Source organism: Alexandromys fortis, unplaced genomic scaffold (genome assembly GCF_014885135.2).
Source record: "Alexandromys fortis isolate MF-2015 unplaced genomic scaffold, M_Fortis_MF-2015_v1.1 scaffold_86, whole genome shotgun sequence".
Lineage (NCBI taxonomy): Eukaryota > Metazoa > Chordata > Mammalia > Rodentia > Cricetidae > Alexandromys > Alexandromys fortis.
Window position 1 is genome coordinate 438,431 of NW_026067965.1, and position 12,761 is coordinate 451,191.

At 46.7% G+C, this 12,761-nt stretch overlaps 1 long non-coding RNA gene across 4 annotated transcripts in view; it reads left to right on the forward strand.

Moving 5' to 3' along the window:
• The window catches only part of LOC126508665 (uncharacterized), a 72,650-nt gene that overhangs the window by 25,345 nt on the left and 34,544 nt on the right, over positions 1 to 12,761 (forward strand). The window contains exon 3 of one of the 4 annotated variants that reach the window (XR_007593927.1): positions 2,224 to 2,539. The exons of the other annotated variants lie outside the window; for them this stretch is intronic. This is a non-coding gene — a long non-coding RNA (uncharacterized lncRNA). Of the gene's footprint in view, positions 1 to 2,223; positions 2,540 to 12,761 lie in introns of those variants that run through there. 4 annotated transcript variants of the gene reach the window in all.

The window sequence follows — 12,761 nt, forward strand, 5'->3', positions numbered from 1 at the left end:
ATCAACACTTCCCCCCAATACACCATAAATGTACCTGAAAAACACTGCAGTAAGTGAAAGAAGCCAGATAGGAAGCGGCAACATTTCTTGCATAGTAAGATTCCATTTATAGGAAGATTCATAACAGAAACATAAACTAGATGAGTGAGTGGTCACCCGGATCTGGCAGGAAATGAAGAAGGAGTGCCTGCTAACAAATGGGTCAGAAATTCTTTGAGCATTAAAAACAAACAAACAAACTAGAATTATACAACAACGGTGATGAACAGCCATCCTTGTCTTAGTTACATTTCTATTGCTATGATAAAACACATGACCAAGGCAACACACAAAACAAAGTTGCTATCAGAGGCTTAACATCCATGCTGTCAGAGCAAGGACATGGAAGCAGGAACAGCTGAAAACTTACCTCCCGATCCCTAAGTAGAAGGCAAAGGGATGCTGGGTGGTGGTGTCGCACGCTGTTAATCCCAGCACTTGGGAGGCAGAGGCAGGCAGATTTCTGTGAGTTTGAGACCAGCCTGGTCTACAGCGTGAGTTCCAGGGCAGGTTCAAAAGCTATACAGAGAAACCCTGTCTCGAAAAACAAAACAAAACAAAAAATAAAAATAAAAACAAACAAAAAAGAAGGCAAAGGGAGAGACACTGGGGATGGTGTAGGTCTTTTGAAACCTCAAAGCCCACCCCTAGTATCTTACCTCCAACAAGGCCACAAGACTCCTAATCCTTTCCAAATAGTTCCACCAACATGGGAACTAAGTATTCAAATATATGCACATGTGAGGGCCATTTTCATTCAAACCACCATACTCCTTGACTTACGCTTTAAGCTAAAAGTAAATTATTTAAAAAGTTATACATATATATCTAAGGAGACAGCTTTTTCCTTGGCAAGACATATGTAAACATCCTCTGTATCTCATTGTGGAATGAATCAGGACAGGAAGCTGTGTGGTGACAGTCCCCATGATGACAATTGGCATTGCAGAAGCCAGGCCCAGACCTTTACTAATATTTACTTTCTCACAGCCAAGGAAAAGAAAGGCCTGAGACGTGCTGGTTGGAATCAGAGTGCCATGTGAACAGAGGATATGAAAATAGAGAGGGGAGGCCCCAGAATAGATCTTCATATTTAGTAGCCAGCATAGCCATGTTCAGGGAAACTAGGGGGGCAAATCTTCCCAATCTCTCCCCCCCAGAGAGGTTCCTGCTTTGTTCTTTCTCGGCCAAGAATCCCATGCTTCTGAACCCTAATGCAAGCCTCAAGCACCAAAAATCAACACATTTAATTTCTCCAAGTCATGAAGAAACTTATTTTTAGTTTATGGAGCTGGTCCCATGGAGAGGAAGTTGGTAACAGTATGGGAGAAAAAAAATGATACTTAGCCCAACCACTGGCATCCCCCCTCTCCCTCAGTTCTCAATGGAAGGGCAGAGGTGAGGCAATAGATATCCCCAAGACCCTGGGACGAAGCTCTTTTAGTTGACGAAGTCTCTTCAACAAGTGTAGGCAGGGACTGAGTGCTCCCCTGACCCACAGAAGGAAGATTTGTCAGTCAGCATGCGGTCCAGACTACAGAAGTTGCTCTGTGAGCTGCAGCTACAGGAAGCGAATGCAGGGCATTGGTTACTAAAGCTTTCTGAAGGCTAAACAGCAGGAGAAGGGGGAACCGTGAGGTTTGCAAGAGACTGGAGCTCTGGGAACTTGTGCCCCCAGAGAAAGCGCTAACAAGGAAAATGACTATAGCCTGGGAGTCCCTCATTAGGAGGAAGGGGCTGGGGGCCCTCAGCTCACACTGTGGCACTGGGGAAGCGGCGTGTTAATCCTCTTCCCTGCTGTTGTGGGGGCCAGGATGCCAGATGACCTCTGTCACCCCAGCAGCGTCTAAGCCGACGCTCACCACCAAGCAAGGTGCTATTCAAACAGCCTTTGTTTCCGCTGCCATTGTCTCCGCTGCTGGAGCTGAAGAGGGGGAAGAAAGTCAATTCATTTCCATCCTACACAGAGTTTGAGCTTGTGAAACATTGGCCTTCTCGAATACAGGCAGATGTCCTTGTCTTTCATACTCACTCACTGTTCATACTCGTCCGCCAGGTCATCCGCTAAGGTAGGGACTGGTGAATGTCACGAATGCTTGCGCCACTTCCCTCTTACACCCTACTGAACTCCAGGGTCTTCCTGGGCTTCTAGGACTCCTATGGTCATTTTTTTTTTTCCTGCAGAGATTGAAGCCAATGTGAAGGCAGGGAGTGGCAGAGGCTCTGGTCCAAGCAGACAAAAAGATGCTCCCCGGAGACACTATCAGAGACCACCAGCCTGCTGCTGGAACCCCTCCAATTTTGTCATTACTCCTGGCGCACTGTCCCCGGGGGGGGGGGGGACAAAAACTGAGTTCACGTTGTTATTTTCCTTCTTAAAAGGCAGAAGCATAACTTTTATTTGAGGAAATGAGCTTTTTCCCTGGCACGAAGTTCTAAAAAGGTTTTGTCATGCGGAGCTTTTCTTGTTTCTATGACATCGCAGAAGCATCTCCTACTTCTTCCCATCAAAGTCAGAGCCGTCAGCGCACCCACTTCGGGCAGAGGTGGCAGAGAAAAGCCACACAGCCAGTGAGATTATGTGTGGTGACCGCCATGGCCCCTGGTTACGTCAAGAACTGGGTATGTAGAGGTGTGCTTTGGCAAGCAGATCTTAGCGCCCAGAAGCCTCCGCTCCGTGGAATCACCTGGAAGAAGCTGCCGAGATGGGAGGAAGGAAGGAGGGCTAGAGAAGGCAATAGCTCTGCTCCCAGTGGAATGAAGAAAGGCCAAGGGTCATGGGTAAGGAGCTCCCTCCCCACACGAGCAAAACTTTGTCCTTCAAAAGCACTCGTCCTGCTTTTGGGCAAAGGCCTTGGACTTCGAGGAAAACCCACATCAGAGTCAAATAGGCTGATGTTAAGGAAAGTAAAGGTGCTTGGAGAGCTAGCTCTGCAGGCCAGACTCTCTCCTATCAGTGGCACGTTACAGGAATCAGAGGTGTGACTTCCAGAAAGAAGACTTCCATTGAACCAGAGTGCATCTTGCTGAGCTCTCCCTGGGCTGGGCAGGGTAGGCAATGGGAACAAGGAAAGGGCCAAGGCTGGGTCCCAAAGGGAAAGCAAAAGATGTGATCTCAACTGAAAGGCACCAGTGACATGCAATCAAGAATGAGGCAGTCGGAAAGATGGAAGAGGAGGTTAGGACTGTTGGGAGCAGTGAGCCCCCAGATCCTGAATTTCTTGTAAACAACTTGTTTTCCCCTGACCTGAGTGCCTACAGCTGCTCTGAGCACGAGACCTTCAGGAGTTCCTGGTGGCAGGGGAATGGTTTCTGGTGTGTTTGGCTGGGGCGTGGCTATCCCTATATAATCTGCCCCTGAACACAATAAAGGGAGATTCTTGGGGCTTTGGTATCAGTGTTTGAAGGTCTGTGTGTCTCTGTCTGTCCCTGCGTCTGTATTCTCAACCTCCAGCCCCCTTTCCCGAAGCTCGCGAACTGGGTTCTAGCGCACAGAGCGCAAACACGGGCGTGTGGTGCGCAGCAAGGACCAGTGGGGAAGAAAGTGTGTACAAAGACAGAGAGGCAGACATAGTTGTCTCTTGACCGCGACGGAAATATCTGAGCAGACAATCTTGGCATGGAGGGTGTGAAGGCATGTGCCTCACATCATGGTGTCCAGGAACAGGGGAGAGAAAATGCTGACATTCTCCTTTCCTACCTTTTATCCATCCAGTCATCTAGACTTTGGGGAGATGCTTTTTATATTCAGAGTAGGTTTTCCAACCCTGTAGTTAATCCTCTCTGGAAACACCCTCAGACACGCAAAGAGTGCGCTCTTCATGGATCTCTTAGGTGCCTCACAAGCCGACAAAGCTGATGGTAACCATTTTCAGTCTTGGGATACTTCTCTGAGTTGGTTCCCACACTAGCCTTTCCTCCTGAGTGCCTCATGGGTGTGCTTGGTTAGCTGGTGACAAGAGCAGCTTTGTGGGGACAGATTTCCACAAGTAGTTATCCGGGTTAGTGTTGGGCTGACTAAAGTGTCCTAGGCAGGGGCAGCTACATGCTTCTGGTGTGTGAATGACTGGATAGAACTCAAAAGGTGGACAAGACCAGAAGCAGAAGAGAAGCGATTCACATTCATGAGAAGCAAGGGGAACTGGGAAGCCACTGGGAGAATGTCTCTGACTTGTTTTATTCTAGATGCCATACACCTTCATGGGCTTTTCCCAGTCTGAAGAGCCAGAGGCTGGTCACCAACCCTCTGATGACCTGTGCTGTGGCCAGTGTAATCATGACGTAGACTCATCAAGGTCAGGGAGTCATAGTTGGTTGAGCACAGCATGGGATCTTGGTGGGAGACGTTCAGTAAGTTACGATGTCAGAATTCACCAAAGGTCAAGTTGATTGTCTCACGTATGACATAGATACGCCAACTAAAACATTTCATAATCATGGTTGTCAAATGTTATTTTGCCATCTGGAGTTACCACCAACTTGGAAGACCTTGATGGCGTCTTCTTCCAAAACCAGAAGTTAAACAGCTTTGTGAGAGCACACGAGAGAGTGGTCAGCTCTCCCAAAGGCGGAAACTGCGGATGGGAATGAACCATTTGGCTGGGAGCTACAGCAAAGTCAGGAGAGACACAGAGAAACACATCTAGGCAGATCACTGCTCAGGAGGGCTGCACCCTTGGGACCCACCCTTTTATGAGCTGCTTAGAGGATTTAGGGATGGGAGTCTGTTGAATGCCTTACCCAGGTCAAAAGAAGACAGTACAGAGTCTGAGAGGAGAAGAAAGGGGTGGAGGAACACCTCCCCCCACCCCCTTTCCAATTCCTGCAACAGTCCTGTAACGGCTCCTGGCTTCTCAGTCCCAGAGTCACCACAGAATTCCAAGTCGAAGGACAACATCCAGGTGCTGCAGGGTAGATACCACTGAAATATGTACTCCTGGGTTCTAAAGGAAGATCTGGGTACCATAAGGCTGAATAACCCTGGAATAAGACATGTTCAGAGAATCAGTTACTTCATGTCTTTCCAAAGATGGGGGATGAAAGACTCCAAGAGGTGCTTCAGAAGGGAAAATAAAAAAAACCCAGCAAACTATTTTTTAAAAAAGAAACAAGCAAAACAATCCATCATACATATGCAGATGTTCAATGCCATCCTTAAATTTTTATTTTAAAAAATATTGTAATACAGTTTTCTACCTTTCATGTCAACAAAGTTTGAAGGCATGAATATTCTCAGGAAATAATTATTGATGGGTACAAAGTGGATGGTGTAATAGATTATTTTTGCAGCATTATTTATAGTGCTGGAAAAAGTAACATATACACCTTACAGCAGAATGATGCTAAATAAATTATGTCATTTATAAACTCACACTATAGAATACTGCTTAGGTATTTTAATGATCCTCAAAAAGAATATCTGAATCATAAAAATATTTGTAGAATATTTCCTAATAAAGTGTAAAAAGAAAAGGCAAAACTATATGCATTCAATCCAATCTTGTTCCTGTTAAACATGTACATTAAATATACCCATATGTGCCTACTTAGGAATGAGATACTGTAACAAGATATTTAAAGTGTTAGTAACTAAGCCACACCCCAAACCAATTTAATCATAATAATGGATGGATGGACACGTCAGTGTTTAAAGCACCCCAGTGGATTATAATGGCAAGCCGTGTTGTGGTCAACATTCCAAGCACGCCCACCTTATTCTGCGTAACTCCTCTCTCCCCCGCCACAAAGCTGCGGAGCTCATTTTGTGTCTGCCAATCGATTTCTTCGGATGACCGTTTGGACCTCGAAAACAAAATGGAGCACTCCAGTGTTTACTTGCCGTAAGGAAGCACAGTGCATGTTTCCAGACCTGGGGTGTCCGTGAATTCTGAAGCCAGCCTGATTCTACTTGAGAGGGCCACCCACACATATCGGGTGGAATTTTTAAAAAATAAGAATCTACCTCAGTTTATCACATCATGCTTTCTAAGAAGGAGTCTAAGAAAAGCAGATGGTCCCCAGGGAAGAAGGACCACGAGGGTATATAAAGAAGTACAGGGATGTGTACTGTTAGTGAGCGGACACTGAAAAATTCAATCATCTGTTGTCTGCAAGGCTGTGGCTCCTGTCCAAGCCCAAGGCCTGAGAGCCAAAAGCACTGACAGCCAGGGACAGAAGAAAATGGATGCTGTAGCTTACAGGACAGAAGAATACCTTCCTCCCTCTTCAGTTCTGCCCAAACCCTTGACTGATTACATGATGCCCAACTGAACTGGGAGGGCTGACTTTGCCAAATTTACTGATTGAATGAGTGACTATGGAGGCCCAAAACTGTGAGCTTATTTCCTCCTTGTCTGAAGAGTTTTAGCTTGTTCAAAGTTGTTGACAACAAGCGTGGCTACACACCCTGACCTAGAGTATGGTTACTTGGTGTTTTGGACATTAAGATGGCCCATACCTGTAGATCCACTCCACCCTGACCAATGGTCAGGATATTCCAGCATACTTTGCTCCTTCTTTTGAAATAGGAGGCTTGACCTTGGGAGTGGCTGCCTTCCGGTTACACGATCTAGAGTGGGTTCACTGCCTTAAACAACAGAAAGCTTTTCTCAGGAATTAATGACTCTATGGTTCAAAGTATTGAAGCAAGTAACTCTTCTAGTTGTCCTTTGTGTCAAGTTAAAGCCGTCTTTTGTCTTCTCCCCCATTGTATTGGGGTATAAAAGTGTACGGAAAATTAAACTTAGAAGGATTTCCGTATTCACTGGAACTCCCTCCCGGTACTATCCTATGCTTCTGTTGTATTACTTTCACTTGCGTCTTTGTTCTCTTTATTTTTCTAATCCCCACGACCCTACCCTGGTAAGTGGCATTTTTGACAAAGCTGCTCTCTGACAAATAACCTCTTTCAGAAATTCCCTCACCAACACACCCCAAAATAATAACTAATGAGCCACCTGGGCACCCCTTAGTTCAAGTTGGCGTGGAAAATTAGCCTTCAGAGATTCCGTCTGGTTCCACAGAAATGCTATGACTGCAGGTGTTTTCAGAAGTCAAAATGGTATCAGGTACCTTAATGACCTTGCTGTTGGAAAACAATGGGCAGAAGCTCTTTTAATAGGGGAGAGCTGCCTGGATTCCAGACCTTTCTGACCTCAACCAGTTTGGGTCCAGGTGAGACTCTTTCTCTCCCTGTCTCTCTCTGTCTCTGTCTCTCTGTCTCTCTCTGCATCCAGGGTATGTCTGAGATTTCTGCCTGTTGCTGGACGTGGTTTCTGAAAAAGGCTGAGGCTCTCTGTTCTGACATCAGTGTTATGGCCCCATGGGGACTGCCCTGTCCCCGGTCTATTCTTGGGTCTTCGCCAGCTCCAAGAGGCAGGCGTGTGGGAGAAAAGGAGTCAGACGTCAGGCTCTGTCTTCAGCCTTCACATTTCTACCATGAAACAGTAATGGGAGTTTCTCAGACTTCCCAGTGGCCATGTGTGGATCTCTACCAGAACACACACCATCAAACACTGTTGGCAGCAAATACTTGTCCTATGCCAAGAGAAGGTGACTGAAGTGTCTAGAGGTATACCTGGAGTATCAAGAGGCCTGGAGCTTCTGGAGAAGCCCAGAGGACAGCATGGGAGTGGTCCCAGTGCACTGGATGGAAAGGGTAGCCCCAGTCAGCATCAGCATCCCCAAGAGAAATGGGTTGTAAATATTCTTCAACCTTGAATACCTGCAGAACTGGAGATGCCAAGAGCTTCTCTTGGTTTCAGCCCTCCAGCTAATTCTGTGAGTGCAGGAGTTCCGAACCACAGTTTTAGAGCCCTGTGTCTCCATCCTGAGCCTTTAAAGTCGTCTGGGGAATTGTGTAAAAAGCCGTACAGGGTAACTCAAATTCAGAGTCCCCTAGGGAAGCCCAGTCATGGGATTTTTCTTAAGGTCTCAGAAAGGGTACTAACTGGATTTGAGATCTACACTTTGAAAAGACAGGAAACTTCAAGCAGCAGCTTAACAGATGCAGAATATACACACCATGTACAGGCATCGCACACTACACTCATTACATACTATACACACCACACGGTATGCGCACACCATATGTACACGACACCTCGTGCGCACAGACACACATGACAGAGCCCGTGTTGACTCCCCATCCAGCTGGGATGAGTTGCTGAAACTTCAATGTGTATAACATGATTGGACCTTCCTCTTTCACTAGTGACCTTTGGATAAATTGAGTTATTTCCTTAGGAAAGTAAAGAAAATGCCTCAATTGTTTCTGACAAGCTCGCTTCATTCATCTTCGGGACTACTTTGCCAAACAGCACTGATCTGATCTGGAAGTCCCAAACCTCCTCTAGATGGTTGTCTATTGATCTGAAGAGACACCACGTGACGTTGGGAGAGCCCAGGATTGAAGAGGGAAATGTCCCCCCACTGGAACTGAGGAGTATCTTACGCTTCACCCAGAGCAGCTCCTCCTGTTTTTACTGGGGGATGCTGGGACTTCTAAGTACGTCTGCTGGATCCTAACTTAGCTGCAGACAAAGCCAAATTTTGCCGCCCTCTATTACTGTATTTTGGTGAGACCATCCTGAGTGGGCAGCAAGCACTGTGTTGGCACTTTCCCTGAGTGTCACCAGAGATCAGTGTTTTAACGTGTCACCATGACAAAGGCTAAATCATGGTTCAACTATGTATTAGCTGTAGAATGACGTAACCTCTCTGTGCCTCAGGTTTCTTATTGGTAACAAGGAACCCCCTCCCCCTCCCAGAGTCTCCAAAGACATTTTTATCTTCTCACTGCATTCTGGACAAGGCCAGCCCCCTCAGGCAGTGACGGTTATTCTCATGGGCTGGGAGGCAGTCCATGCTATCATCGGGACCTAAGTTTCCTTCGCCTTGGCCCTGCATTCTCTGCACCTGCGATGGGAGGGACTGAGCCTCACATTCCATGGGGAATGCTTTTCAGTGTGTAGTGATATTTGGGGCCCTAGGAGGAGGAGGAGGACAAGATGGAGGGGAAGGAGGATGACAATGAGTCCAAAGAGGAAGACTCTTGAAAGAAAAGTTTCTGGGGATTTGGAACATGTTTCGTTCACAACAGCTGTCTTGCCTTGTTGATGATGCTGCACGGGACGATGACCTTGTTCAGGGATAACCAGGACACAGATTTCCGTATCCATCATCAGACACCTGGCTAGGAGCACAGCCCACTGTCACCCCTGCTTTCTCTTGACATGATGTGCGACCTCCAATTAAATCCAATTTTATACCCTAGACCATGTCCCCTTGCCTGATGGGCACTAAACGGCTTTTGCTGGAACTCCAACATTGTGGCTTCCTGGATCCCCACAACGGCTGGCAGTGAAGGCATTTTCTATGACTGTTGCATTTGATGGGCAAGGAAGTTTTTGCCTAAGGCTATGGATGAAACCATAGAAGGGATTCCAGAACCATATCTCCCTCTGGTCTTCTCCCCTGGAAAGCCCATTGTCCTGCATCATCACCACAGTGATCCTGCTCTACCATCCTTACTTTCCCTTCAACATCCTTGATATTCATTTTGGTCTTGTTCCCCAGCTCTTTACTTTCTACAAAAGTATCCTTTCTCCTGCCTCCCCAGGGATCTAGTTGGAAGCTATATATTTGCTGTTATTTTAAGCAATGAAATCTTCATTAAAATATCAACTATATTGTTAAAAATATAGTATATAACAAAGAAGCATTTCAATTTAGAGACAAAAAAAATTTTAACAAATGGTTTCTGAACAGATATCTAAGTCAAACTTCTGGACCTTACTGATAATTACAGATGAAATTCCAATCATTTGCCACATCAATGCCCACCTTAGAAGCACATATAAAACCCATGAACATATACATAAGCACATAGTAGATATGGAGAAGGGAGGTTTGGTGTGGGAAAATGGTCTGTACTCTGTCAATTATATTTTAAATAAATGCTGATTGGCCAATAGCCAGGCAGGAAGTATAGGCGGGACAACCAGACAGGAAGTAGAGGCAGGTCAATGAGAACAGGAGAATTCTGGGAAGAAGGAAGCCCATTCCTCCTGCAATCCTGACCAGCCACAGAAGAAGCAAGATGTGACTGCCTTGCTGAAAAATGAACTGAGCCATGTGGCTAACATAGACAAGAATAATGAGCTAATATAAGTTATAAGAGTTAATAAGAAGCCTGAGCTAATGGGCCAATCAGTTTATAACCTAATGTAGACCTCTGTGTGATTTCTTTGGGACTTAACGATTGATTGCGGGAACCAGGCAGGACAGAAAACCTCAACAACAGAGGTTTGCAAAGCCATGTCTGAGATCAAGCCATCCAGGTTGAGATGACAGTGGCTTCAAATGGGTTCCCCAGCTCCCACTTCCAGGAAACAAAACAGATATTTATCATAGGATACAATCTCAAAGGGAATGACTCAGGGTGATGTGAAGTTCTAGAACCTTGGCAGAGCAAAGGAGCTACGCTGCTCCCGAGAAAGCTGGCCCGTAGAGGAGAGTGAGGGATGAGGGCTTGAGTGAGCCGTGACTCACCCTGGGAGCTCCTCACAGTGCTCAGCACCACCCATCTCTATCCACAGGCTGAAGAACACGCCGGTTGCTGTCTGCAACCCTCCAACTCACAGCCCATCTTCTCTCTAGCCCTCAGGACAAAGCCACGGGGCTGGGCTAGTCCTTGGATTATGTTGGGATGTTTGTCTTGTCTTTTCATCATTCCGTGTCTCAAATTTCCCAGCTCACAATTGTCTTCCCATGGCTTTGGAACAGCACGCCATTCTCCCCTTGCCCTCACCTCTACTTACACGCTGGACTCTCACCACACACTACCAGGAAGAGGAAATCAATTTACCTATCGGGTTGAACTTCCCCGGTCTTGGTTAATTTTCGGCTGTGCGACATGTAAGCCAGGAGTGTGTGTTGTGGTCGTTACTCCCAGAGCTGCAGGTAGAGCCAGACGAAGGCAGAGCCAATGAAGTCAAAAGAGGGGAGTCAGGCAAGAGCTGAGTCCAGAAGCAGGAAGGTTGCTCAGTCTGGAATTACCCAGCAAGTCAGAAGGGCCAAGGGCCAGAACAGAGCTGGGGGTGGGAAAAGTGGGCCAAGTGTGGTGTTGTTCTCTCTCGCGCGGCTCTTACACAAACATAAAATAACAGCAGTGGAAATGAGGGTGGGGAGGGGAGAATCGCCACAGTCCTCCCCACTAAACTCATCAGATGCTTTTATTTTTTCCAAGTCATTTTTCCAGGCCTCGGTGACATTTATGCAAAAATGTTACGCTGTGTGGTAAACACAGCTCGGGCCCCCATCCAAAGTTCCAAATTGAGCTGTGCTGCCTTAGGCTCGTGGACAGAGCACGCTCGCATGCTGTTATACACTCTTCCTCAGCTTAACAGCCGCCCAGCATCTCACTGGGTGTTGTCACCCATGCCACCAACAATGGGTGAGTGTACCAGCTTCCAGGAACTTGCGTGCTTTGGATCATCGTTAGTATTTGAATTGTTTACGCATCTGTTAAACATTGATGCTGGCGATAGGGGCTTTGCATTCTCTCGTTAAGTAGGAGGGACAACCTTGCGTCAACTCTTTTGTTTACCAGTCCTGGCTCCTCCTGCCCTGTGTTAATCTCCCCGGTTTCTCTGGTTTTCCTGGACCCGTGTACTCTTCACATAGGTGAATCTGGGTTTGCTCAAGACTGAGGAGTAAGTTTGGAGTCTTAACTCCAAGGCAAGTCGGTCGCCTTGTCTTCTGCACGGTTTGGCAGCTGCCCACACTGGGCTTGGTGCAATTGGGATCGCCTGTCTTAGCCTCCAGCTGTCACAGATTTCCTGTCACCATGGACTGTACTCTGGGATCATGAGCCAAAAATTAAACTTTTCCTCTCTTAAGTTGCTTTTTGTCTGGTATTTTGCCTCATTGATGGGAAAATTAACACACTGCGCTAGAATAGGTTTTCTACTTATTACTAATAAATCCTCCCCACTCTTCTGGTAGGCCTTGTTTCCCTTTTCTCCTATATAGTGGCAGCAATATCATTTTAAATGATGTCACAGTTTAAGCACTTAAGCCCTGCATGGGGCTGAGCATTTGAGAAAAGGAGAAGCCCATATTGTTTTTGTTTGGTCGGGAACGTGGTCCAGGGCTTTGTGTGTGCCAGACAAGCTCTTTACTACAGAGTCCCATCATTCCAGAGAGTAGCCTCTTGGTTAAGACTTCATGGTATCCAATCTTTACCCAATGTTGCCTGGACTCAGATGGTAGTAGCTTAGTTTCCTCCTCTGAAAAGCTGAGATAGCTGCTCCCTGCCCTGCTGCGGCTGTGAGGCTGAAATGAGGCCATCAACACAAGACTCACAGAATCGGGCTTGATCTATAGCTATGAAGTGCTAAGCTTCTCCTGGAGGTAGTGGAGGCAGCAGTACTCTCTACCAACATCCTCCGACACTGGGCATCTACTCTACCATGGTGAGTCGGTGACTTATCGCTAAGACAAACTACCTGGCCAAAGCAAGCTAAGCGAGGAAGAGTTTGCTCTTTGGCTTGGATCCAGAGGGCAGTCCATTACGGCAGGAGCTTAGTTAGGGCTGCTGCTCCCATATCCCCCATATCAGGAAGCAGAATTGGAGAGTACAAGCTCTCAGCACGCTTTCTCCTTTCCAGTCTGTCTAGGACTCCATCCTAAGGAATGGTACCACTTACCATTAAGGTGGA